The following is a 27,163-nucleotide window of genomic DNA, read 5'->3' as shown; positions in this document are numbered from 1 at the left end:
AGAAACAAAGACATTAGAGCCATCCAGAGAATTCATTTTTTTTTTTTTTTTTTTGACTGTGGGGTATATTTCAGCTGTGGGTAGTATTTGCAGTCTATATTGGGACAACATGAATTTTTTATTATCTTTGGAAAATGAAACAAGAAAACCACATATTCCATTAAATTCTATGGCCTGGGAGTTACATATTTGTCTACTTATTGTTAATATTAAAAATAGTTTATTTTAAATGAGGGAGATTAAACTTTTAGTGTGTTTGAGATTCTCATTTATCATACTGACAAATTAAATGATTTTCTAATTAAGTAACATTTGGCTTCCCTAATAGACAATGAGTTTCATGAGGGTCAGGACCGTGTTTTTTTTTTTTTTTCACTACTGCATTCACAATGACTAACAGAGTGCCTTACACATGGTAGGTGCTCAATAAAGGTGTTGATGTTTCCAACAATAACTTTGGATTTGTCTGTTTCTCCCTCCAGTTCTATCCATTTTTGGTTTATATATTTTGTAGCTCTGTTGTTGATACATACACATTTAGTATGCTATGTGTTCTGGTGGATTCACTCTTATCATTATATAATATTATCTGTCTGATAGCTCTCTTTGCTCTGAAGTCTGTCTGATATTAACATAGTCACTCTTGCTTTTCCTCTATAAATGTCTTTGTGGTGTAACTTTTCCCATCCTTTTGCTTTTAGCCTGCCTATGTCATTATTTTTGAAGTGAGTTTCTTGTAAGCAACGAATAGTTGGGTCATGGTTTTTTAATTCATGCTTTCAATTTCTGTCTTTTAATTGGTCTATTTAGCAAATTTACATTTAATGTAATGAATGTGTTGGGCTTAAATACTTGTTTATTTTTGTTTTCTGAGTTTTTAAAAATTCTCTTTTCTCTACCTTCCTGTGTTTCTTGGATAGTTTTTAAAATTCTATTTTGCTTTATTTAGTGTTAGAGTATATCTATGTATGCTTTTGTTACTGGTTTATGTAGACATTTTATTATATATACATAACTTATAGTAGTTTACTGGTTTAATCATTTTACCAATTTAACTGATGTGTAGAAACCTAATTTCCATTTACATCCCTTTATTTTCCCTTATTTACTTTATAATTGTCTTCATTCGACAATTATATTTTTAGAACCATTTCTATATATTTAGAACCATTTCAAGTAGTATGATTTTTGCTACAATGTCAGACATCATGTAGAGAATTCCAGAGGAGAAGGAGAGTTTGTTGCATTTACTCATATTTTTGCCCAATATTGACAAAAGGTAAAGAAAAGCTCTTGAAACCACGAGGGATATGTTTGGCTTGGATTAGTATCAAAGACTCATTACTGCTTCCCATGTGACCTGCAGTGATATCACAGTGTTTGTGTGTGGGTGGGAGAGGGATGCCCCTCATATCACTGGAGGGTGATGACAGTCCTGACTCACCACTAAACCATCTCTGAGACTGCTCCTGCAGGGGTGAAGGGGGTTCCTCATGATAGTTCAGCAGGGGCAGAAGTCTAGGCTTTCCTTGTGATCTCAGTTGATACCACAGGGAGAGACTTGGTTCTATCTGACAATGATTAAATTCCCAGATCTTCAGAATTGTTCTTGTAAGCCACAGATTCCCAGATTGATCTTCCCATATACCACCCTGGCCAGAAATCTGGGCACCTCACTACAGCATGGCTCAATGGAAGTGGGGCCACAATCTTTTCTATGGCATTTGGCTTAGGGAGATAAGTTGTTGTCTAAAAACATCTCTCTTTCTTCATTCTTTGCCTAGAGAGCAGTCTTCTAATGGCAATTTTAAACAGAATTTAACTGCACCAGTTGGTCTCTCTGGGTTGTTTGTCTTTCAGGAACATACGTAAAACAGATCAGGTTAAGAGAAAATCCAGAGAATTCTCCAGTATGTTTTTCTCTTGGTCCCAAGGTTTTTATATATCCTTTATTTATTTTCTCCACCATTCAGAGTTCTTTTTAGGTAGATTTTATACAGAATTTCTATCGTCTTTTAGTCTTACTTAGCAGAATAAATAGGGAAAACTATGTTACGTCATATTCCTGGAATTGGAAATCTCTTCAACTGACATTTTTTCTTTCGTCTATGGCAAGAGTAGGTCACCCTATCATTGACAGCAATAATCTGATTCTCTTTGCAACCTAATTATAGAATTATCTGAACAAACTATGGGTTTAAATGACTTTGTGTTTGTTTTCTTCTTTGATAAATATAATCTATATTGATTTTTATGTTTTGCGGTATCATATTAACACATTTTCTTGAAAACTGCCATTGGATTCAAGGATGTGAGTCAGAGGATGCTCCTGGGGAGTCACACTTGGATTAAAGATTGTCAGAATTTTAAAAGGTTTGTGTCAAGTCCCTGACTCCTTTGGTTTGGAAAAGTTAGGATGCTGCTAGGGAGGGATTAGTTACCTCACTGACTCTAGAAGAGCCAATAGCATTACTTGTCCATCTCTGGCTCAAGCCCAAGGTTCCCGACAATTCTGCAACTTATCCACATGAGCTTAGGTCAACCATCTCCTAATTAACATAAGCACTGACTTGCTCATGACATTTTTTTTTCTTTTTGATTCTAGGTTTGTGGTCTTGGGCCATGGAAAGCACACTCATTCCTATCCCTTTCCCAATATTGTTTCAAGAAATATTTCATAACATATCAGTTTCCTTGAGTCCAATCTGCTGACACAGGGGCCCTACATTAAGATCATGCACTATGGGAAGTTTAGATTAGCCTAATGTTATCAACATCAAAGGGCATCACTACCTGCCATTTTGCTAAGATGTGGCAGAGCAAGTTAAAACAACAGTAAGTTTATAAAAACATTGCACACTCATTGTTCATAAACTGGGACTTAAAAGTGTAAAAGCCTGAGCTTTAGATATAAATAACTAAGATCTCTATAATAATATTTTAAAAGAATGTATTTATACATATGATGTGTTAAAAATATCTTTAATGATAAGATATATTAGAGTTACTGAATAAGCAAAGCAAAAAAAGGAAGATGAGAACGAGCAAGGGGAAATAAACTTCAGTTTCTGAATATCAGTAGCTTCCACCATTTCCTTTTCTGAGAGAATCATTATCTAAAACTTTAACAAGTGTTGTGGTGACTTTTAAACTACTACAGCACTTATCAAGTTGCCTAAAACTTCGCTAGTATACATTACTCCTCAGGGTTTAATTGGTGGTATTGTTAATATGAGGCATAAAGAATCCATTTAGCCCTAATGTATTTGGAAAAAAATCCCAAGAAAATTGTTTTATTGTGCAGGTAGGCAACCTTAGTTTTAACCTTCACAATTTAGAAGAAAAAAATGTACATTATTTTTCTTCCAAATTGCTTCCAACACCCTGCTTAAGTGAGAATTCACATCACTATACATTTGCACATGTACGCGCGTGCGCGCGCACACACACACACACATGTTTATATATCTAGTCTATCTCCTTTAGGAATTTCTTATGGGAAGCAATGGTTTGCACAGTTAAATACTGAAGTACAAACTCTTCCCTTTCTGTAGTCAAGCTTAAAGTTTCCCCCAAAGACACCATATCTGCTACAAAATCAGCTTTGCTCCCAGTCATTAAGTCACTGTAGTGCTAAGTAAGGGCTTTTGGAAGGAATGGCATTTTTGTCCTTCTCTAGTGTTTGCTGACTCTCTTGCATTATTAAGCCTTGGGAAGTTCAGATTCAAGGGATCAACAAATCAGCCAGCAAGAGTATGGTACTACCCATACATTATAAAATGTGTTTCAAGGCCCACAGAAGCCCCAGCCTTTGCCTAATCTAACGTATGCCTCTCTAGCAGGCTGCATTCAGCAGCCATCCTCATTGCAATCTGTCATCTCTTTCTTGTGGGACCTTCCCCCTCCCTGGAGACTTAACAGCTGTTCCATAGGGATAATTCAGTTTAGTCTTTATAGCTCGATTTGACTACAAGACAATTCTCCACATCCCGAAATGCAGTAAAACTAACAGCTTAAAGTAGACATAAAAAATACCTCACTATTCTTCCTCAAATCCTTTATCATATGCTAATATAGCACTATATAATAAACAATCAGAAAGCAAATGGCCCATTGAAGTGTATGTACAGTACCTGTAATGTGGATTATTATATACGTAGTATAAGAAATATATTGCTGTGATAGTTTCCTGAAAATGATTAATTTCATACCTTGCACTCCATCAAAAATGATGCTTTTTTAGCTGTCCTTTCTGAGTCTTACATCCCCTCTCCCAGAGGCAAGGAGAATAACATGATTACCTATGAGCTGGTTGAAGTTTCACTCACATCATTGTAGGTTCCAAAATATTTTGTTTTTTATTTAAAAGATCATAGTGGAAATTCATGTGTTACTTCACTTTACCTTCAACAGAAGGGAAGAAAATGCAAATAACTAACAGGAAGACTTTAGTTTAGCTTTGGAGCTAATTGACTATGTCAATTCATTTCTGTGCCTTTGTCTCCAAATAATTGGAATCAGGGAATTGGATGGGCAATGGCCAATACTAAGCCGCATATAATACTACTCCCAACCTCATGGTTGAAATTGCTAAATAATCACAAGTTACCTTTTCGTTTGCCCTAGAGGAAAACCCAAAGGTCTCCCTTCAGTGTTCCTGGAAGCATCCGTAATAAAATCATGACTGAAACATTGACTTCCTAGGTTGTTTATACCCACTCCATGGCTTATTCAGCTATGGGATCTTGAGAAAGTTACGAAACTTCAGTACCCTCATACATAAAATGAGGGCAATTATAGTATCTACTTCAAAGTGTTAGTGTGAAGATTAAATCTGTAGTATGCTTAGTGCAGTGCATGGCACACACTAAGCACCCAATATATTGGAGCTATTAGTAAAAACATCTATAAATCCATTCAACTGAAGTTGGTATATAAGCCAATATTTATTTGCCATTTTAGATAGCTAATTAATGCAGTCACATACAGTTCGAAATAATAAAAGTTGATTGGAGGTAGCTCCTGTTCTTTCCTGAATCTGAATTTCTGTTTGCTCCCAAACCATAAGTCATGAAGTGGGTTTGCAGTAAATATATTACAAACTTAATCATCTCGTTTGTTTGAGAAAATTTGATGAAAATCGTTACTTCAGATTTGATCAAATGATAGATTCCTTTAAAATAAGGAACTTAAAAGCGTGTTGCTTGATAGGCGTGGGTATAACAGATGTATTGATGAGTAGCAACAGTGAGCTGTCTTGAAGCGTGTTGCCCTTCGTTTGCATCTCTGCTGTCATGCAACTTATTGGAGTATGGTTGGTTATTTCTTGTGGCTCTAAAGCCAAGCAAACACTCACTGTCATAGTTACGTGTAAGAGATCAGTGTGGACATGAGAGCACACACACATTTACATCTGCAGGTGCACACACATACACATACACACACACACGTAGTGACAGGCACCTTTATCTTACCTCTCTGTGACCCAAAGGCTCATGGAAATTGCTCAGAGAAAACTCCCTACTGTCTAGTAAAGCCTATAATCTCTTTAGCTTGTCTCCGGGATCATGTTTCATCTCTGTGAGTATGCTCTGTGATAAATGATGCTTTCTCGCGATGGAATGAATCATTTGAAAAAGCGACTAACGTATTGTGTCTTCTCTATTCTCATTCCTGCTGTCTTCTACTTCCGTTTGACCAGTCTGACATCCACATCACCTGCCTCTATTCTGTATGCTCCTCATACGCAGGAAAAATCATTCTCAAGTTACTCACTCCCTGAACAATTGCTTCCTTCCTTTCTTCAGGAAAAAATGGAACTAAATAGTTTCAAGGTCATATGAAGAATAATGTGCCTTAAAGAAAAAAGGCAAAACTAATAGTATAATGGTTAATATCTTAGTCCATTAAGGCAGCTATAACAAAATGCCATAAACTGGGTAGTTTGTGTATAAGGGAAATTTATTTCTCACAGTTCTGGAGGCTGGAAAATCTGAGATCAGATTTCCAGGACGGTTGGGTTCCGGTGAGGGCTCCCTTCCAGGCTGTAGACCTCACAATTCTCACTGTGTCTTCCTCCTTTCTCAAGTGATGGAAAAACAAACAAAGTCCCTTGGGGCTATTTTGCAAGACGTTAATCCCATGACCTCATGACCTAATCACCTCCTGAAAGGCCTTACCTCCTAATAACAACATATTGGGGATTAAATTTCAATATGTGAATTTCAGGAAGTGGAGGATAAAAACATTCAAACTATAGCAGTCATCTTCTCTGAAAATTCTTTTACCTGAAATTAGTGTTATGACTTTTCCTTTCTATCAGATGAGCAAATGATAAATTTGTTCATCTGATAAAATTATCATGTAAAGTATTGAAGATAATTTCTTCAGAACGTTTTAAAAATATTTCTATAGAAAATGAAAATTTGCAAAATACAAGAATTATTATTAATAATAATCCAGCCAGAGAGGAAAACACTGTTGTCATCTATTATAGGTATTTCATTTTCACACTTTAAATGTATATTTATCTATCATAGACCACAGTTTATTGACAATTTTACATTTTACCTTTTTAAAGTATTTTCATTGTTTTTAAAACTTTTATTAAAAGTTGTTTTTTCTCCATTTACAAATACTATTTCAGCACGGAATCAATTTACCATAGTTCATGTAAGAATCTGCTGTGTTGAAATTTGAGTTGTTTGAATTTTTTTCTGCTAAAAATAATACTGAGATTACAACCATAGTGCGAAAATAATTTTCTGAAATTTAAAACAGATAACTGGAAATGAATATTATTGGGTCAAAGATTATGAGTTTTTGACTCAACCAACATTGCATAAAGCCACACCAGGTTCCATGCCCGCTGGCACTGTACACAGGAAATGGCTTATCCCGCTAGTTTCACCTGATACCTTTCAAGTCATTTGAATCTTCAAGTGCTTTTTAAAAGAATGGGCTACGTAGAAGTTGAAATGACCTCAGATGTGCCTCCTGTATGCAAAACATCCAACTAATGAGCTGAGCATATTCTTTTTATGCTCTTGCACCCGCAATAATAACTGCAATGACTACTCCTCTATTTGAAGATACCTTATTTCAGAGAACTTATAGACAAGGCCAGATCACGATGCTAGCACTGGAGGGGCAGTCCGTGGAGGGCTGATTGATGAGCTGTGGTTCTATTAGAGATCCTCTGTCCCTGAAACTTCTGTGTGTGACAGGCAGGAGGCAGACATTATTATCCACGTTTTATACAAAAAAATATACTCAGGATTAGGGAAAGTCAGTGATATATATTAGTGGCTGTGCCTTTCACAGTCTTCTTCCTCCTCTTATGGAAAGCAATCCACCATCAGGTTTTATTCGTTTTTATTAGGCATTTATTTTTTTTCAGGGTCCTGAATGACTTTCATGTCAAAGTGAAGAAAAAAATAATACAAGGCTGGGCAGATCCGTGAACAGCACTGATCTCTGAGTATTGAAGACCAATGAGGTGTTTCAGAAATGGCCCCTGTGTACTTTGTTATTTGCCAAAGAAATCTCTCCTGGGTGTCTCTTGAGATGTAAGAGCTTGAGGGTGGAATCCTTGCCTTTGGTGTGAGAAAGGAAGGAGGGCAGCAAAGGGCAGAGTGTGGAATCCCACTGCTCCCCGGCTCCCAGCGGCTCTGGTCTCTGCATCTGGCTGGAAGACTCTCCCTCTGGGTTGAAGGAGAAGGCGGCAAGTGCTGCAGAGGGTCAAAGCGCTTCCCCAGAAACTCAGTCTTCTGTTTCCAGTGGCTCTTGTATTCCTTCAAGGTGAATAGAAACTTTTATGTGAGTGTTTCAAAACTGTTATAATCAGTTTGTCCTACATATAAAAGTTTGCTTCCCAGTTTCTCACTGGTGTGGCCTCTTTTCTAACCAGACCCGGATTACTCGCTGTTTCTGGAATCCACTCCATGCACATCCTCCTCTCAGCCTTTGTATGTTGTGTTTCTCCCATGCCAGCCAAGCTGCCTTTTTTCTCCTTTACCTCTTCCCTGACCCAGCCCCAAACTAACCATCCTTCTTCAAACTCACTGGTGGGGTTCACATCCTGAACCAGGGCAATGCTCAAAATATTCACCTGGTTCTCAGAGGTAAACCAGGGTTCTGGCGCCCCCAGGCTGTGCTAACCCAGAAACCTGGAATTGCTACATTGTAGGGAGACCTAGGGGGCACAGGAAGACAGACAGGCAAGCCCAGGTTTCAGGGAGCCACTAGAAGCTTCGGACCAGTGGCTACATAGCAAGTCATGTGGAAGGCTGAAATTGTTAAAAATGGAATCACCGTTAGAGCAGGCTCCTAGGAAAGTGTTGCATACCCTCCATGCCTTATCAACTCCAGGCATCGTCGGTATCTTTCTGGAGCACAGTGCTGAGAAACATTGTAGGGCTGTGTTCAGAGTGTGTAGAGAAGGCTGCTGTAATCTACAAGCAGCATCTACCATGGAGTAGAGCAGCGGGGAGCGTTGAATGTGCTGTCTGCCCACCCTGCCCAGGTGCACTCCTTGTCCCACCTTCTCCTCAGGGCCCCTTTCAGACTCTCAGTTTCATAATACCTTTCTTGCTGTGAATTTCATACATACACAACGTGGCATAACTTAGCACTTGAGTCATTATTGTCACTAAAATGTAGTTATTGAACATCTACTGTGTTTATAGCAAATGATCCTTCTTTTCAAAGAGAAGCATCCTCTCTGCTCTCAGAAATTACACACCTGGCATGGTCTTACCTTTGCAGGACTCAGAGTTCATAGCGGATGCCCTGGCCTTGGCCATCCCCTCAGACCTTTCTGCTCTCCTGGCCACCATTTGACAGCCACCTTTCCCCTGTTTATCTCACTTGCCCTTATGGTTTGACCCTTACTTTTTGTTTGGTTCTCCATCTCGATCACTCATCACAGTTCTGGTTTCCCATTTGGTTTTTCAACTTCCTTTCTTTCACCACAGCCCCAGCCTGTGGATCTTGACACTACTTCCAACTACCACAGCCACAGCTACTGCATCCAGTGGCAAGACTCAAACATAGCTTACGAGACTTAGAAAGGAGAAATCACAGGGATAGTAGGTTCAGGAAAGACTTTATGTAAGTGCAGGAACTTGGCAGGGACATGTAGATGCAAAAGCTCAAGGTGGGACTGTGGGAAACAACAAGCTGTAGTCTAGTCTATTTCTTTGCAAGAGTTATTGCTGTCATCCTAAGTATAGAAAAGAAACATGCTTTTATGTCACTCATGGTGTTAAATATGTGATATATGGTCAGGAAATGGATATGGATGAGGGTACTAGGTGTTGAGGAAGAGGATAATATTTGAAGGAAGTAAGATTAAATCCCAGCCTTACCACATAATGGATACAAAATTTAGATAAGTTTTTTAAGTTATCTCTGCTTCAGTATCCTTCGTCTACAAGGTAGAGATAATAATGCCTACTTTACATATATTGAGTGACTCCTAGGATATTATAGGCATTGAATCACTAAGAGCTGATAATATTATCATAATTATTTTTATTGCCTCACTCTGCTCACCATTTCTTCTCACATGTTGCCCATGAAGACCATAGTCCTGTGAGTAATCTCTAGCCTGCTCGACAAATGGCCTTTTACAAGTACAACACTAAAGGTTATAGATCAGTGATTATTAGTATTTTATAGGGCACACGCCCCTTTAAGAATATAATGAAAACCATGAACACGTTTTACTTCACATAACATTGTTGAGGCTTCATTGATGCCTGTGAAGCTCATCCACGGACAGTAGCCCAAGAACTCCAGGTTAAATTTTAGACAAAGAAACATTTATATGTAAAATAAAACTGTGTTTTTATAAATTCCTAATAACCTTCTATAAGTGTTCCTTGTTGAATCACCAGGATGCGTAGTAAGTAGGGACCCGACACTGGTGTGAGCCAGCTGGGCTGGCTTCTTAGAAACGCTTCACCTTTTGTCACAAGATTTAGAAGACATCTCTATGTGTCAAGGTATGAGTTATTAGAAAATGCAAAAAAAATTATACAAAGTGACTTTCTAGTTGAAGGTAGATAACTAATAAAACAGGTAAATAGGACTCCACGTTGTCCAGAAATAGCATGTGCAAAAAATCAGGTACTTTCTCTAACTTGAGAAACGATGGACAGTGAAGGAATAAGGACTAGAAATGTTCTCTCTGCCCACCTCCCAGACTGAGATTCAGGCCTCTTCCAGAAGGTGCAGTTACCAGGGGAACACATAGCATACAGATAGCAAAGAAACTTGCTGGAGAACTTAGGTCTCAGCTTCCTGCAAAAGCTGACGGATGTGGGGAGATTGAAGCTGGGGCTCAACCGTGCGGAGTCCCTGGGCCTCCCACTGAATAACAGTAATGGAGGACGGGAACCTGGAAGCATCTTCCAGCCTCTGTCACCCTGCAGTGGCCCTCTAGTGCCCCTTATGGACAAAGCATAAGATTCAACCAGTTGACAAAAGAGAGATGTTTGCAGGGTCCAACTCCACTATCGTTTGATCAAGCAATTCCACTACTAGGTGTCTACCCCGGGGAAAATAAGTCCCTATTTGAGAAAGACACTTGGACTTGCATGTTTATAGCAGCACAATGCACAACTGAAAAAATATAGAACTAGCCTAAATGCCCATCAGCCAAGTGGAAAAGGAAAATGTGGTGCACAAGAACCATGGAATACTACTCAGCCATAAAAAGGAACAAAATAATGGCATTTGGAGAAACCTGGATGGAATTAGAGACTATTATTCTAAGTGAAGTAACTCAGTAATGGAAAATCAAACATCAGATGTTCTCACTTATAAGTGGGAGCTAAGCTATGAGGATGCAAATGTATAATCATAATATAATGGACTTTGGGGACTTGCGGGGAAGCTTGGATGGAGGGTGAGGGATAAAAGACTACAAACTGGGTGCAGTGTACACTGCTTGGGTGACAGGTCCATCAGTATCTCAGAAATCACCGCTAAAGAACTTATCGATGTAACCAAACACCACCAATTTACCCAAAACTATTGAAATAACAATTTTTTAAATGTAAAGAAAAAAAAAAATGCAGGGCAAACAAGAGTGGCTTTGGAACTGAACTTCAGAATGAGTAACTGACACAACTGCCAATCTCTTTTCTTCTTTTAAAAATTTAGATAAAAAACTAGAAACCTTGGACATCTGGAAAAGAGAGTTGGGAAGACAAAAGGAGACATACATATTTTCATGGTTTCATATGTCACCTGATCACAGTTTTATGCAATACCAGCATGTCTCACAAATGGGTGAAGTCCAAAACCACAAACATAGGCCTAGGCTCTTGTAATTAGTAAAATGTCTATTTATTTAACTTTGTCATTATGTATATGCTCCATAAAAATTAATGAAACTCTACATTTATTATGGACCCATGTAATTTATTACATTAAAAAGCATTTCTCATACTCAAAAAGTTTAGAACACTGTGTAGGTGGACGTGAATTAGAAGTACTCTAATAATTTACCTCTCTACATGATTTACTATAATTCTCACAAAAACTGATTCATATTTAACCTAAAAATTGTTTTACATAGCTTATTGTCTTCTGCTGAAATTGTTTTATTTCCCTGCCATTTCTTTCTACGTTTGTCTAATACCTTAGTTCAGCTCATCACTGTGACAGCACATCCTCCCATGGGGTTATCCAGTATCCCCCATAGTGTCTAGTGATTACTTCAGTATTTTCCCTGATGCTGTAACAAGGTCCAAAATACGCCCTACATCAGCTTTGGAAGCAAGCCCTCTGAAGGATGTTCATATTCGTCCCCATTGCATCAGGGAAATTCAGTAGCTAAATAAATACCTTATCTTTAAAAATAGTAATGATAATTTAAGTATAAAAAATAGCAGATTGACTATATCTTTAAGAATGTGACTCTGAGATAAAGAACAAAGCTAAATGAACATACATAGCCTTCGTAAGCCGCATACAACGTGTCTGACAGAAATTTCGAATCCAAACAAATTTTAGGTTGAGGGTCTGCTCTAAAACCCACCATTTACTTCATTTATACGTGCCACATGGTGGATGCCTGTAAGGACAGTATGTTTGTGCAGCTGAATATCTGACTTTTGTTACAGAAACTTCAATGCTAGATTCCCAAGGTAAACGGAAGATCCAGCAGCCCTGGAAGATGACTTTGGTGGAGGATTATATGTGCCCATACACATGGAATGAGCTCTCATTCCTCCACATTGCAACAAGAACAAATGCTTTCTCTATAGGCTTCTAGTAAACTAGAGTGCATTTTATCAAACTTTTAATTCCTTGTGGCGATTGGCAAAGACCAAGAAAATATAGGATCTTTTATTTCCCCATGTTTTACCCACAAAATTGAACGCTTATACTAGGATTTGACAATCCACGGCATTTAGCTTAAACTTCTGCCTTGTGACCCAAAGATTTTTGCACCCCTCATATGCACTATAGGAAACAGTCAGTCTCCATGATTCATAAGAGTCCAGAGATCATTAGGGCTAAGACTGCTCTGGAAAAGTACAAGAATCTCAGTCTTCTCAGCAATGTAACTCAACAACCAAAATATAAGCCAATAAATATCTTGCAAATCACATTGCATTACCATTATTCATGAAAAAAATAATGCTTATAGAATATAGGAAATATAGTAAATATAGTAAATTTACTAAATATAGTAAACACAGAAAAGCAGAAAGAAAATAAGTCACCTGCAATTTTATCAAAGCAATCATAAATACTATACAGGTGTAGATTTTTTTAGTCTTCATTTTAAAAGTACTATTTTGGTGTAATTTTGTGTAATTCCTTTTCTTGTTATAAATATTCTGCAATGAAAATAACATGTTGAGCATTCATCACAGGCCAAGTATTCTGTCAACTGATTTTTATATTTATCTATTTTAATCCTCAGAATAACCTTATAAAGTGGATAGCTCTTTGTGGTTTCAGTTTGGGAAAAGTGAGTAACATTCAGTAACATTAAAGTAACTTCCCCAAGATCCATAACTAGTATGTGATAGAATCTGCTTTCCTTTAGTGGCCTTTCTAATGCCAAATCTGGGCTTAGCTGCTATGATGTGCTTAACACACATTTTATATTTTGCTCTAATCACTGAGTTTCTAAATGTTAACTAAAATGAAATTACTTTATAAAAATGGTGATCAATAAATGTTGAATAAGTGAATGCATTTTTGATAAGAAGAGAAATGAGTAATTTGAATTTCGGGTAAAGAAGTGACCACACTACAAATTGGAGGTGCATAGTAAATATTTGTTGAAGCTTATGTTGTGATGATTATACTAAAATGAACTTGAAGGATCTGATGAAATGTGAAGAAGAATGTCTTCCTATTGGAGCATCTTCTCACAGGAGACTGATCCTCTTCGTACCTAAAGATCTCCACATACAATTAAGAGATCTGTTGCACAGTCTGACTCTCGGCTGCCTGGAGATAGAGTGTTTGGAGACTATCTTCAGGTATCTCCCTCCACTAAATGTTTTCTCCTTCCCTGTTTCAGCAGAGGTGGCATGACCTAATTAAAAAGAGCACTGTGTGAGTCAGAAGATGTGGCTTCTGCAGGCAATTGTCCTACTATGTAGCTAGTGGAATTCAGTGTGTAAAGTTCACAATTAGCTTGTTCTTTCTGGTGCTTTCCATGATTAAGAATTATGTCCTCTAGATAATGTCTAAAATACTTTTCAACTCAAGGGTTTCATTAAGAAAACCTATTAAAACTCTTTCTATCACTGTGTTAGTCTGTTCTCACTGCCAAAACAAAATACCACAGACTGTTTGACTTACACAACAGAAATTATTTTCCCACAGTTCTGGAAGCTGGAAGTCCAACATGAAAATGTCAGCAGGGTTGATTTCTTCTGAGGGTGTCTCCCTCGGTGTGTAGATGGCTGTCTTCTCCCTGTCTTCACATGGTCTTATCATTGGGCATGTCTGTATCCTGATATCATTTTCTTATAAGGACACCAGTCATGTTAGATTAGAGTCTATCCTAACAGCCTCATTTTAATTTATTCAGATCATGAAGTGTCCTGTTTCCAAATACAGTCACATTCCGAGGTACTGGGGTCTGGGCCTTCAACACATGAATTTAGAGGAAACACAATTCAGCCCATAACAATTTGACTCTGCAAACCACCTGAAGTGCTTGTGTGAGCAGTCTCTAAGACCTCTTCTCCAACTCCACTTCCTAAAACAAAACTGAAATAACAAAACTAAAGTACAGGATTTTCAGCTCCATGAAGTAGTCAGATGTGCAGATCCTTCTGTCCTTCTGCTTGGCCATTTCAGCTCTCTATCTTCCATTCTGAGGGTCCTAATAGGCTGCTGGAGCTTGAGGTGTTCTAACCTCATGCCAGGCTGCAGAAGAAAGGAAGAAGTGAAGGCGAAGGGGATATTCCTCCCAGCTGAGCCAGCAGCCTTCAAGGAGCCTTCCAGCAAATCCCAGCACTTCGGGAGGCCAAGGCAGGCAGATCACCTGAGATTGGGAGTTCAAGACCAGCCTGGCCAACATGATGAAACCCCGTCTCTACTAAAAATACAAAAATTAGCCAGGCGTGGTGGTGCCCACCTATAGTCCCAGCTACTTGGGAGGCTGAGGCAGGAGAATTGCTTGAACCCGGGAGGCAGAGTTTGCAGGGAGTCAAGATCACACCACTGCAGAGAGAGACTCATTTCAGAAAAAAAAAAAGAAGAAGAAGAAGAAGGAAAAAGAAAGAAAGGAAATAAAGAAAGAAAAGGAAGGAAGGAAGGAAGGAAGGAAGGAAGGAAGGAAGGAAGGAAGGAAGGAAGGAAGGAAGGAAGGAAGGAGAAAAGAAAAGAAAGATCAGGAACAATTAATTCTTGGTATATAACTGGGGATCTCTCCACAATCCCTTTGAACAATAAAGATCAGTATATGAGAGTTCTTATGTAAGAAGTAAAACAATTTCTATCTTAGTGTCAAAATTGGCAAAACTATCATTACTATTATAATGATGCACTAGATTTGTGTCGTGCAATATGGTAACCACTAGTCATGTGTAACTTTTGAACATTTGAAGTAAGTAGGTCTGGTGCAAATTGTGATGTGTTTTAAGGTGACCCAGAGTTTTAAGACTTCATATAAAAGTAAAATAATTTTATATAATTATTATGCAATGTTTTTAATAATGATTGTATATTTAAATAATATTTGCATCCACTGAGTTAAATAATCCTGTACTAAAATTTAAATTAAGTTAATCTGGTTTTTTAAAACCTTTTTAAAATACTGTTACCAGAAAATCTTAAATTACTTATGTAGTATGCATTATATTTCTATTAGACAGCATTGGCCTGGGATATCACCCCCAAATACCAGTATTTCAGTAGCAGATTTCCTTTTACTCTTTTATTTTAAAACATTTAATTGAAAAGCAAAGATAGTCTATATATTCAAGGTGTACAATATGGTAATTTGATACATGTATACATTGTATAATAATTACCACAATCAAGTTAATCAACACAACCATCATCGTCTATGCTGTAAATTAGATCCCAGGAACTTGCTTGAACATCTTATAGTTGAATGTTTGTACCCTTTGATTAACGTCTCTCCATTTCTCTTACCCTCTAACCCTGACAAGTACTGTTCTATCCTCTTCTCCTATGAGCTTGACCTCTTAAGATACCACATATTTGCCTTTCTATCTCTGGTTTATTTAACTCAGCATAACAACGTCCTGATTTATTCATGTTGCCACAAACAGCATGGTTTTCCTATTTCTTATAGATGTATGTGTATATATGTATATTCTTATTTATGTATGTGTATATATATGTATATGTATATTTTTATATATACATGGAGAGAGAGAGATGTCATAATTTCTTGATTATCTGTTGAGGGACACTTAGGGTAGTCCTGATGTTTTGGCTATTGTGGATAATGCTGCAATGAACATGAGAGTGCGCATGTCTCTTTGAGATACTGATTTCATTTCTTTCAGACATATACCCAAAGGTGGAATTGCTAATATGGCAGATCTACCTTTAGGTTTCTAGGGAACCTCCATATTGTTTTGCATAATGCCTGTACCAATTTACATTACTCCCAGCTGTGTACAAGCATTCCCTTTCTCTACATTCCCACCAATACTTGTATCTTTTTTTTTTTTTTCTTTTGGATAGCAGCCATCCTAACAGGTATGAGATGATACCTATTGTGGTTTAAACTTGCACTGTGGTTTGGATTTGCATTTCCCTAATTGATTAGCACTATGAATACCTGTTGGCCACTTGAATATCTTCTTCGAAAAAAATCTCTAATGAAGGTCTTTGCCCTCTTTTATTAGATTATCTGGGTTTTTTGTTTGTTTGTTTGTTTGTTTGTTTTGCTATTGAGTTATATTATGAGTTCCTGGCATATTCTGTATAGTACCCTCTTATTAGATAGATAGCTTGCAAATGTTTTCTCCCATTTTGTAGGTTACCTTTTCATTCTGTTGCTTCCTTTGCTGTGCAGAAATGTGTTAGTTTGATGTTATCCCACATGTCTATTTTTGCTTTTGTTGCTTGTATTTTTAGTGTAATATCCAAAAAGTCATTGCCTAGACCAATGTCAAGGATGTATTCATCTGTTTTCTTCTCAGAGCGTTATGGTTTCAGGTATTACATTTAAGTCTGTAATACATTTCAAGTTAATTTTTGTAAGAGTTATAAGACAAGGACCTAATTTCATTCTTTTGCAGGTGGATATCCACTTTTCTCAACACCACTGGTTGAAGAGACTATTCTTTCACCTCTGTGCATAAGTTTATTTCTGAGCTGTCAGTTTTGTTCTGTTGGTCTCTGTGTCTGTTTTTATGCTAGCATCATACTGTTTTGAGTCCTATGGCTTTGTGGTATACCTTGAAATTAGGAAATGTGGTGCTTTCAGCTTTGTTTTTTCCTCAGTATTGCTTTGGCTATTTGAAGTCGTTTTTGGTTTCATACAAATTTAAGGATTTTTTAAAATTCTACTTTTATGAAGAATGCCATTGGGAATTTGATAGGGCTTATATTAAATATACAGATGACTTTGGTATGAACTTTTAAACAATATTTATTCTTATGACTCATGAACATGGGTTATCTGTCTATTTTTTATGCTATTGTAAATGGCATTGCTTATTTTATTTTCAAATAGTTTATTGTTAGTGTATAGAAATTCAACTTATTTTTGTATGTTGATTTTGTATCTTGCAAATTTACAGAATTTATTTATTAGTTCTAGCAAATTTTTTGTGGGGTCCTTATGATTTTTTAATATATAATATCATGTCATCTACCAACATAGATAATTTACTTCTTTCTGATTTGGATATTTTAATAATTTTACTTTTTCTTGCCTAACTACTTGGGCTAGGACTTCCAGTACTCTGGTGACTAGAGGTGGCAGAAGTGGTTTGTCTTGTTTCTGATGTTAGATGAAAAGCTATCAACCTTTTACTGTTAAGTATGATGTTAGCTATAGGTTTGTCTTATATGGTCTTACATAGCTTTTACTATGTTGAGGTACATTCCTTCTATACCTAAATCATTAAGAGTTTTTTCATGAAGGGATGTTGACTTTTGTCAAATATTCTTTTCTGCATCTATCAAGATGATCATAAGGTTTTTATCCTTAATTTCTTTAATTGATTTGCATATGTTGAGCTATGCTTGCATTGCAGCCCCTCTTTATTTAAGTTTTTAATTAAAAATATTTACTTTTTATTTTATTTTATTTATTTATTTTTTTGAGACAGAGTCTCATTTTGTCTCCCAGGCTAGGGTGCAGTGGCATGATCTCAGCTCACTGCAACCTCCTCCTCCCAGGTTCAAGCAATTCTCCTGCCTCAGCCTCCTGAGTAGCTGGTACTACAGGCACATACCACCATGCCCGGCTAATTTTTTATATTTTTAATAGACAGGGAGTTTCACCATGTTAGCCAGGATGGTCTCGATCTCCTGACCTCATTATCCACGCGCCTCAGCCTCCCAAGATTCTGGGATTACAGGTGTGAGCCACCGCACCCTGTCTTAATTAATGTTTTAACTTAAAAGTACTTCATTAAAGATAATTACATATGATCCTTCCTATGTTATAAATATTATTGATTAAATTGAGAAGTTGACTTCTATAACATACTCATTATTGGGCTGAAAATTTGTTTTGTTTTCCAGGCCAGTTGATGGTACTTGCCCTTCACACACACCTACTATTTTTTATATCTTTACTCAAGAACAAAGGTACTCATATTTTCAGAGCTAAGAATATTTAATCCTTATTAAAGTGAATTTAGTCTAGAAAAGCAACATATACTTGTATGTGAAGTGGACAGTTGTTTTGTTTGTGGGCTAAAAAAAAGTAGTTTGGAGACAAAAGGAAACCATAGACACACACACACGCGCGTGTGTGCGCGCGCACACACACACACTCCATTTCCTTTAGCCTTATGTGTTAGTAAGGGTTCCCTAGAGAGAATCAATAGGAGACTGTGTGTGTATGTGTGTGTCTGTGTGTGTGTGTGTGTGTGTGTGTGTGTGTGTTAGGGGAAATGATTCACATGGCTGTTAAGGCTGAGAGAACTCACAACAGGCCATGTGCAAGCTGGAGACGCTGGAATGTTTACAGCATGACTAACTCCAAGTTTGAAGGCTGGAGAACCAAGGAAGCCAATAGTGTAACTCTCAGGCTGAGGCCAAAGGCCTGAGAACCCAAGGGGGTGGGGCACACCAGTGTAAGACCTAGAGTCCAAAGGCTGAGGAGCCTGGAGTTGTTGTACAAGGACAGAAGAGGAAGAGTATATCCTAGCTCCTGTAGATAGATGAATATGTTCATTTTTTTCTCTGTTTTTATTCTCTCTAGGCCCCTAGCAGGTTGGATGGTGCCTGCCGACCCTGAGGGCAGATCTTCCCCTCCTACTGCACTCAGACTCACATGTCTCCTCTGGAAACACCTTCACAGACACACCCACAAATAATGCTTTACCAGGTTTTTAGGTATTCCTTAATTTAGTGAAGTTGACACCTACATTTAACCATCACACCTTACTATGATAATGACTTGTTATTTTTATCTTATGTGAGTAGACTAGACACATGACTAAAGATTGCGGTAGAGGAGACAAGCAATTTTGAAATTATGCAAGAGTAAAAATCATTTGAAAGGTAGTAGTCATTGGGTTTCAAGCCTAGCTGGTTCTATTCCTACCTGGACTATCTTCTATCATTTCTTTCAGTAATCTACACTAATTTTCTAATAGCAACTACTGATCCTGAATATTTTTGTCATGAAAGCCTTCAAATGAATTCACATACAGAATACTATTTAACTGAAACTCCTAGTATAAAGCTATATCTCTTTATTTCAAATACATTGGAAATACAAAATATTTTAGTATGGAAATAAAAATTGCCATAATTCTACCACCCAGAAAGAGCCACTATTTAGTATATTAGTCATGCTTCTGTGCCTACATATTTATATAGGTATATTTCACCTGATTCATATGTGTAAATTTGTATTCTATTTGTTCAATTTAATGTTCTAAGCAATTTTCTTGCTTGCTATAAACATCGCTACTAGTGGTGGCAAAAGAGTTTTTCATATACATGTACCATAATTTACTTAAATATTTCTATAATTTCAGACCCAGTTTTGTATTATTATAAATAATGGTTCTCAGTGTGTAAATCTTAGTCCAATTTCAAATTATTTCCTGGGGACTTCTAGAAGTGAAAGTAGAGTGTCAAAATGCGTATTAATATTTTTGAGCTTCTTGATTCACAGTTCCAAATAGCTTTGTGCAATATTTGCTAACAGATAATAAAAAGTAGATTTGGGAGGGCGAAAAAAAAAAAGCAAAGACAAGAGACAGTCTCTGAGGCCAAAGGCAGCATGTGCCTCTAGTAGGTCCCCGTTTACTGGTGCCTGTGCCTAGGCAGCTGCTGGGAGGCCAGAGGAAAGGCGATGCAGCGAACCGTCTTCCAGCCTGTCCACGCACCACGGCCATTAGCAGGGCCTTCCTTCCAATTCTAAAAGTGTGTCTCTCCTGGATGTCTCTCAAATGAAACCCCAATGTGCATGATCTTTACCCTTGAAAGCCTCCTTTGGCAGAGGCAGAATGTTGCCTGTCCATAGTAGTGCCACGTGTTTAGTTTCACTTAAATTCCTAACATGCATTATGGCCTTCTTTTCAGTAATTGTCCTTCCCTCTTTTCTCTTCCTCCACCCAAGTCGTATTCCCAGCTTCATTCCTTCTTACTTGTCCTACAAAGGTCAAATCCAAAGGCACCTCACGAAGTCCTGTTACAATGCTTTGTTACATGCTCTCCCAGCAGAATACACGTCTCCCTCATGGCACTTGGTCATAGCTGTGATGACATGTTCCATGACCCTTATCCTGCTGCCATGTAAGCTCCAGGTGGGCAGATCTGAGTCTGTCTCACTCCTTCACTGTATCCTTAGTCGTGAGAGTCAAGGTGGCCCATATGAGCTGCTTAATAGAGAACTGCTCAATAAGTCAATTTAAAAAAAAAGGAAGGAGCCTGTCTTTCCCAAAAATGAAAAAGAGCCTTCATTTGATTCCTGAGTCTCCCTGAGTTTGAGAATAGGAGGGTAGCTTGAGCTCGCAGGGCAGCCTTTTCCCTATATTTGCTGATAGCATGCCAGTCAGTGCTGGTAGTTCTCAGACAAATCAAATTAGAAATGGTTGTACTCATTTGGAAAATCAAGAACTGGCTTTGAAATCTTTCCCCGCAAATTAGATTGAATTAAGATCATTTTCTCCAGCTTATAAATGCTTGATTGGCTTTGTTTGATGCCTCATGATTGAAGCTCAGCTTTGCACTGCCAGCTTTATTTTTTACACACCAGGGTGTTGTGATGTCTAGATGATGATTAAAAACAAAACAAACACCCACAATGAAAAAGTTTTGTAAATAACAACTCAGCACAGTAATGTAACCCTTGGAAGTGTCACACATAAGAAACTTGAAAAATAGTCAAGGTAAGCAGAACTTCAAGCTGGGCCTGCTGTATTCTCTTCAGGTCTTAAAAATTAGTCACCTTGAGTGGTGGGCCAGCCACACCTGACTTATTATTTCCTCTCAGGAATAATGAAGGATGTATCAGGACCTCATTGTCCCTACAGTGGAGGAGTCTCAATGGGAGTAGACTATCTGTCTGCCTTCCACCTTCCTCGCCCACCCAGGCATTGCCATTTTCTGGCTTCTGCCTTGGTCACCAGACTGGATTCAGATGCACTCTCCTTTTAGTCGTAGCCTATCCCCAGCTACCTGGATCTATGACCTCAGGTCTTTTTTCAATAGAGAGTAGTCTCTTATTCTTGTTTTATTCTTCCCAGGTGACTCAAGGTCAAACCAGAGCTTTACTGCTGAGCTGATAAGCAGTGTTTGAAGGGTGACGTGAAGCCTTAGGGGAAGAGAGTCAGGGAGCAGTGGTGACAGCCTGGTTGAGAATCTGCTAGAGACTTTGGATCTTGCATGGTCCTCACATGCTTTTTATTTATAGCTTTTTTATTTTCAGGTTTTCATTTAAAGCAGAGCAGCCAACAACTTTCTGGAGTTTTCCACAGAATAGCTAAATGGCTTCAGTGACTAATAGTAAATAGTAATAGTGTCTTTGGGTAGTAAAATGAGTCCAAAAGGAATGTGCTTGAATATCTTAAATAACTGGCCAATGTTCAATGTTTGACTAGAGGAATAATGCCCCCTAATAGAAATACCTCTAGCCATTTATCAGTGATGGCTCACTTTAGCGTAACCTATTGTCTATGCAGCCAACCTAGGGTTGGCAAGTAAGTCAGTAAAAGTCTTGAAAGAGGATGGAGTCCTAGCAGAGATATAAGGCAAAGCCAACATCCAAATGGGAAATTCAAGCAGAATTGTCTTTTGTTGCTAAGGTCTAAAGTATTTCATGTAAATCAATGATCTTCAGTGAAATAACCAAAGGATTATGTTTAATCATAAAGCCAGGAAATGAGTACCAATGAAGCCATTTGTTAAGAATGTCTCTCTTCTCAGTTCTGATAGGTACTTGTTCTAGCTTAGTAAATTATGGCTTCTATGCCATGTGCTGAGACCTGGCTAAAATACCCAGTGATCAATGAATATAAGAGAGTCCAGGTTTAGGAATGTTTGACTAACATGGAGGCCTGAGCTCGCTGTTCAACACATTTCAGTCTATTCTCTCTATTATACAGTCACATTCAGATCACTGCAGTGGTTCCATCCTTGTGTCTGTCAGCAGAGCAGCATCTTCTGAAGTTGTTCCTCTGTGTAATGGATAAGTGTCAATTCATTCGATTGGTTCTGGAGTCACATGACAAAGACTTAAGTACTACTGTGTTCTCTGTGTCAAAAGTCTTGAGGAAGGAAACCTTCTGCCATGACACTCCCGTCCATCAGTCATGAGATGATCGCGGTAATTATGCTATTACTGCAATACCTCCTTTTGGATGAGTTTCTCTGCCACAGAGGCAAGCTTTTAGGTGGATGGGTTTCATTGGATTTCCATCAGCATTCGGCGCACTTCTGGTTTGGTGGCAGAATGACCTGAATACGTCTTCAAGGAAGGCGCTGCTCAGGAACTTCGTTCTGTCTCGTGGTTTCCTTCTGGTTTTCATTGCATAGCCCCTGAACTGGCACCTGTCTAAGTGGTCACATATAATTTCTCCCATTTTGCCTTCTGCTAGAAAGTCACAACCATTTTGGTTCCTCATACAGCTCAGCATTAATCTAGCTTTCTCTTTGTAAAATATTTTAGGCTCCAGTTTCTGGGGAGGGGGAGCGGGGGAAAACATAATCAGTCAATTGGTTATTATACTCTCGTAAGTGTGATTTAAAATATCAGGTTTCTTATTTATTTTTTAAATAGAGATTGGGTCTCATCATGTTGCCCAGGCTGGTCTCAAATTCCTGGATTGAAGTGATCCTCCCACCTCAGCCGTTCAAAGTGCTGGAATTACAGATGTGAGCTACCACGCTTGCCTTCTTATTTCTTTAACATGTAAAACTATATCATCTTTTGCTCACTTCCTTTTTATTTTAATATAATTATCATGTATGGTGATTCTTGCCCTCTTTCCTGCATCGAGACAGGAATTACTAGGGAAGAGGCCTAAGTTTTCCTCTTTAGAGCCTGAATCATTCAAAGAAAAAGTCTTCTAAAATGTAAATACTTGGTTACACTTCTCATGCCAACAACAGAATGATTCAGATCATCCCTAAATCCTCTCCAAAGACAAGACAGATGGTAAAGATGTGGGTCTTCAGCCTCAGATACCCAAGGTTAGGGGAACAAGTAGGAATATTAGGGCCCTCCAGTTCAATTGCCTCAGGTTACAAAAAAGAAACCTAAGCCTCTAGAAGTGACTCACCTCTGGCCACCAAGAAAAGAGTCAGACCTGGGAAGAGAGAAAAATAATAAGCCAGGAGCAATGCTAGACATGTTGCACGTGGTCTCATGTGGTCTTAAATCATCCCTCTACTATTATTCCCCAGATTATAAAGGAAACAATGAGGACCAGAGAAAGGCATGGTTTTTTCAGTAAATATTTGTAACAGGAATCTAGTTCTGCCTAAATTTAACACTCTTACTTTCTTTAGAATTCAGAGCAAGATGCTCTATACCAAATTGTAAACCTGTTATATAAGGCACGGGCAGTTATCAAAAAGTAGCTAATTACTACAAGGCAGTAGAAGAAATATAATAGATTTCCACAGGTAGCACACACCACCGGAAGCCCGTGGAGAAGGCAGCCACTGTGAGATGGATGTCAGGAAAGGACTGGGCATGGGCAAGCCCAGAAGGCTTACTGGGCCCTGCAGAACAAAAGTGGGGGTGGAGGGTGCAGAAGAATGAAGAGGTCATGCCTGGTGGAGGGAGGAAGGCACAGCGTGTGTCTAGAGGACAGCTTTGCTGTTAGTGTATCTCCTCACTCTAGTGAGGGTAGTGCCGATGACCGGGGACACAATCCAAGGGAGGTGACGGTCTATCAGTAGTCAGCAGCCATCTGTGCTTTCCTGTTTGAAATCCATTGTGCTCTCAGGGAAGAATGGGAACCATGCTTGCCCCTCCAGCCCCTTCCCCAGTCAGCACCTTCTATCAGTTGTACCTGCAAATTTCTCATGGATCTGTTATCTTTCCTCACTCTCCCACATGGCTATTGGTATGAATCAGGGTTCTCCAGAAAAGTAGGGCCAGGATCTCTATATATGTGGAATGCAGATATGAAAGAGAAATAGATTTGAAAGAGAGATTGAGATTTATGATGAAAAATTGGCTCACTGCACTACAGAGTCTGGGAAGACCAATGATTTACAGACCTAGGAAAGTCAGTGCTGGTCTGTGTTTGAAGGCCTGAGTACCAGAAGGTGTAAATCCCAGCCGGAGGGCTGGAGAAGATGAGATGAAATTTCTCGATCAAGCAGGGAGGAAGGAAACAAAAAGGTACAAATTCCTCCTTCCTTTGCATTTTGCTCTGTGCCCTCAGCGGAGTAGATGATACACATCCACAGTGGGGAGCGCACTGTACTTTGCCAAGTCCACCAATTTTAATACTAATCTCATCCAGAAACACACAGGGACACACCCAGAAATAATGTTTAATCCGGGCACCGCATGGCACAGCAGAGCTGACCGAGAAAAGACTGTAGTGGGTCTGTAGAGAAGTGTTGGAAAAAAATATTCATTACAATTGTTAAAGATGATAAGGGGGGCTACTAAATGGGGTTTTATAGTGGGAGCAAAGACTGAGCACAATAAAGAAAAGTGGGGATTTATAGCCACGGAGTAGGGTGGGGGTCAGGGAATGGAAAATTCCTTAGAGGTGGGGTACTTCTTTCTAAACTAGCCCAACAGGAGCTTTGTTGAAGGCAGGCAAGTGTGATAATATATCCAAGGAGGTCAGACCAAGGTGGGAGGTTTTGTATTCTGACTCTGCAGAATTCTTGCTAAAACTGGAAAAAAAATGGGCCATGGACAGAGCCCAACGTCACACCTAGTCCAAAGGAGGACTCAGAGGAGCCTGACTAGAGTTAGCTCAAGGAAAGAGTCTTTTGTCAGAAAAAAAAAAAGACATAGTTTGGGGAACCCCAGGGACAAACATCTACTCCATCTTTGGCCCAGCACTTCTGAACACCTTGATTGTTGGAGAAGGGGCACATATGAGAGTGAAACTATAGGGCACTAAGAACTACCATCTTAGGAACAACAGGAGACGACACTTGGAGGAACCAGTGACTTGTGGCAGTTGCTGCCCTGAGGAGGTCTCATTATCATCTTGAATGGCAGTCACAGTCAGACAGAGGAGTCCACGGTTCAACTGGAGCTTGAGGAGTGTGGTAAGGAAAAGCACTCAGACAGCAAGAATTTCATTCCTTCCTTAAAGAGTGACTTCCTTTTTTGGACAATGAAAGACCCTATAGTTCTTATAAAATCTAGGGAGGGAAAAAGGACCCAGGGTAGCTCACTGACCTCCTTTCAGTCTCACTTATGAGGTCAAAGCCAGTGGTTTTACCTTGAAGGTTTGATCAATGCACCCTTCCCTGCCAGACATACTTTGTACCAATTACAGTAAATTAGAGTAAGTATATAAAGTGAATTGAATTACTATAGCATGCAAAGGATCAGGTCACGTTTATGTGTACAACTAACTTGTGCTTAGCACAATTTTATAATATTTGAAAAATCTTGAATGAATGTTGAAACCTTAAATGGAATTAAACATACAGAGGGACAAAGGGGTTTTGGGGAATGAAGCGCCCTTCTTGGGATTAGGAGGAATGATATCTGAAGAAAGGGATTCAAAGGGATTAGAGGCCACTGACCATTTGCCATGTCTCCTTTGACAGAATTCTAAAGTAATGTCTTCTCTCATGGCTTTTCTAAATGGCCAGCGGGAACTTCCTCACATGCCGTCTTGAGACAGATTCTGGAGACACAAATGGCACTATTGAAAATGGTCAGTCCACGTTGATTTCAAAAGTAGCATTTTTACACGCAGCTCGTTTTTCTTTTTTCGCCTCCCTTTGGTGAATGGAGGTGGCACCAATGGCCCTCAATACCGTACGTCATTTCTGCCAGCAGTAAGCTGAGACAGGACTGTCAGAAAAGTGGCACACAGCAGCTGTGTGACAGGAAGCTGAACAGCAAACATTCACGTGCGCCCAGAGAGCTGGGTCAGATTCTGTGTAGAAGGAATTTCCCATCCACCCACATCTTTTCTCTTCTACTTGCCTTTGGATTTGCCCTTGGAGAATATAGTAGAGGCATGCGCTAAAGACAAAGAAGTTTTAGACAGCTGGAGTGGCTGCATAGGGGCAAGAATGATAGAGGGAAGTGTGAAGGGAATCGGGGGAAGGGAGAGAGAAGCTGGCCTAAGGTGAGTGAGGAAACTGTCCAAGGATAGAAAGCATATCCCAATGCATTTCAAAGTTTTCCTGCTCTCTGTTGAGCTAGGTGTGCATCCCCACTCACAACCTTATCTTAACAGTGACAATCTCTGAAGGTGTTTATTTAAAGCCCTTGCTCTGGCGGACTAATCCAGGAACTCCTTAGATTCTGAGCAACCCTGAATTGTGCGCAAGAAGTTGGGCCAATTAAACAATGAAATGAAGGGAGACTGAGGAAAGAGAGCCAGACCTCTGCTCAAATGTGAGCAAACTGATCAAATAAGGAAAGAATCTCAGGTCCTCTAGTACCCCACTGTCCTGAAGCCACCTTCCATGGCTTTGATCCAGAGAACACTCAGAAGAGGGTTTAGGTGAAGCTAAACTGGGTGTTAGATAACTCCGGGGAAGGGGATACTTTCGCAACCTCCTATGCTTTTGCCTTCTTCATCTTTGTGAACATTCCCACTCCACACAACCTCAGACTTTGAATGCAGCTATTCTCTGGCAGATTTGTTTTTACAAAAATGATACTGACCTTAGGAAAGAAGAAGATAAATAAAAGTTATTACTACTTCCTAGCTTCTCTGCAGAGCATGTGTGATTTGGCTTCTTCCAAAAGACAGCCCTGCCACGATGAGTTGGCCATCATTGGTGATGTTTTTATTCTTGAAAGTGAATTTACCAGAGATCCAAAAATGCAAATTAAAAC

The 27,163-nt window shown here is 38.9% G+C and overlaps 1 protein-coding gene across 2 annotated transcripts in view; it reads left to right on the top strand.

Annotated features, from left to right (window-relative positions):
• The window catches only part of LOC105492445 (contactin associated protein family member 5), a 909,336-nt gene that overhangs the window by 465,764 nt on the left and 416,409 nt on the right, over window positions 1–27,163 (top strand). The window lies entirely within an intron of this gene.

Source organism: Macaca nemestrina, chromosome 11 (assembly GCF_043159975.1).
Source record: "Macaca nemestrina isolate mMacNem1 chromosome 11, mMacNem.hap1, whole genome shotgun sequence".
In the NCBI taxonomy this organism is placed as follows: Eukaryota; Metazoa; Chordata; class Mammalia; order Primates; family Cercopithecidae; genus Macaca; species Macaca nemestrina.
The sequence above is the reverse complement of the archived record's forward strand: the minus strand, read 5'-3'. Positions and strand labels throughout refer to the sequence as shown.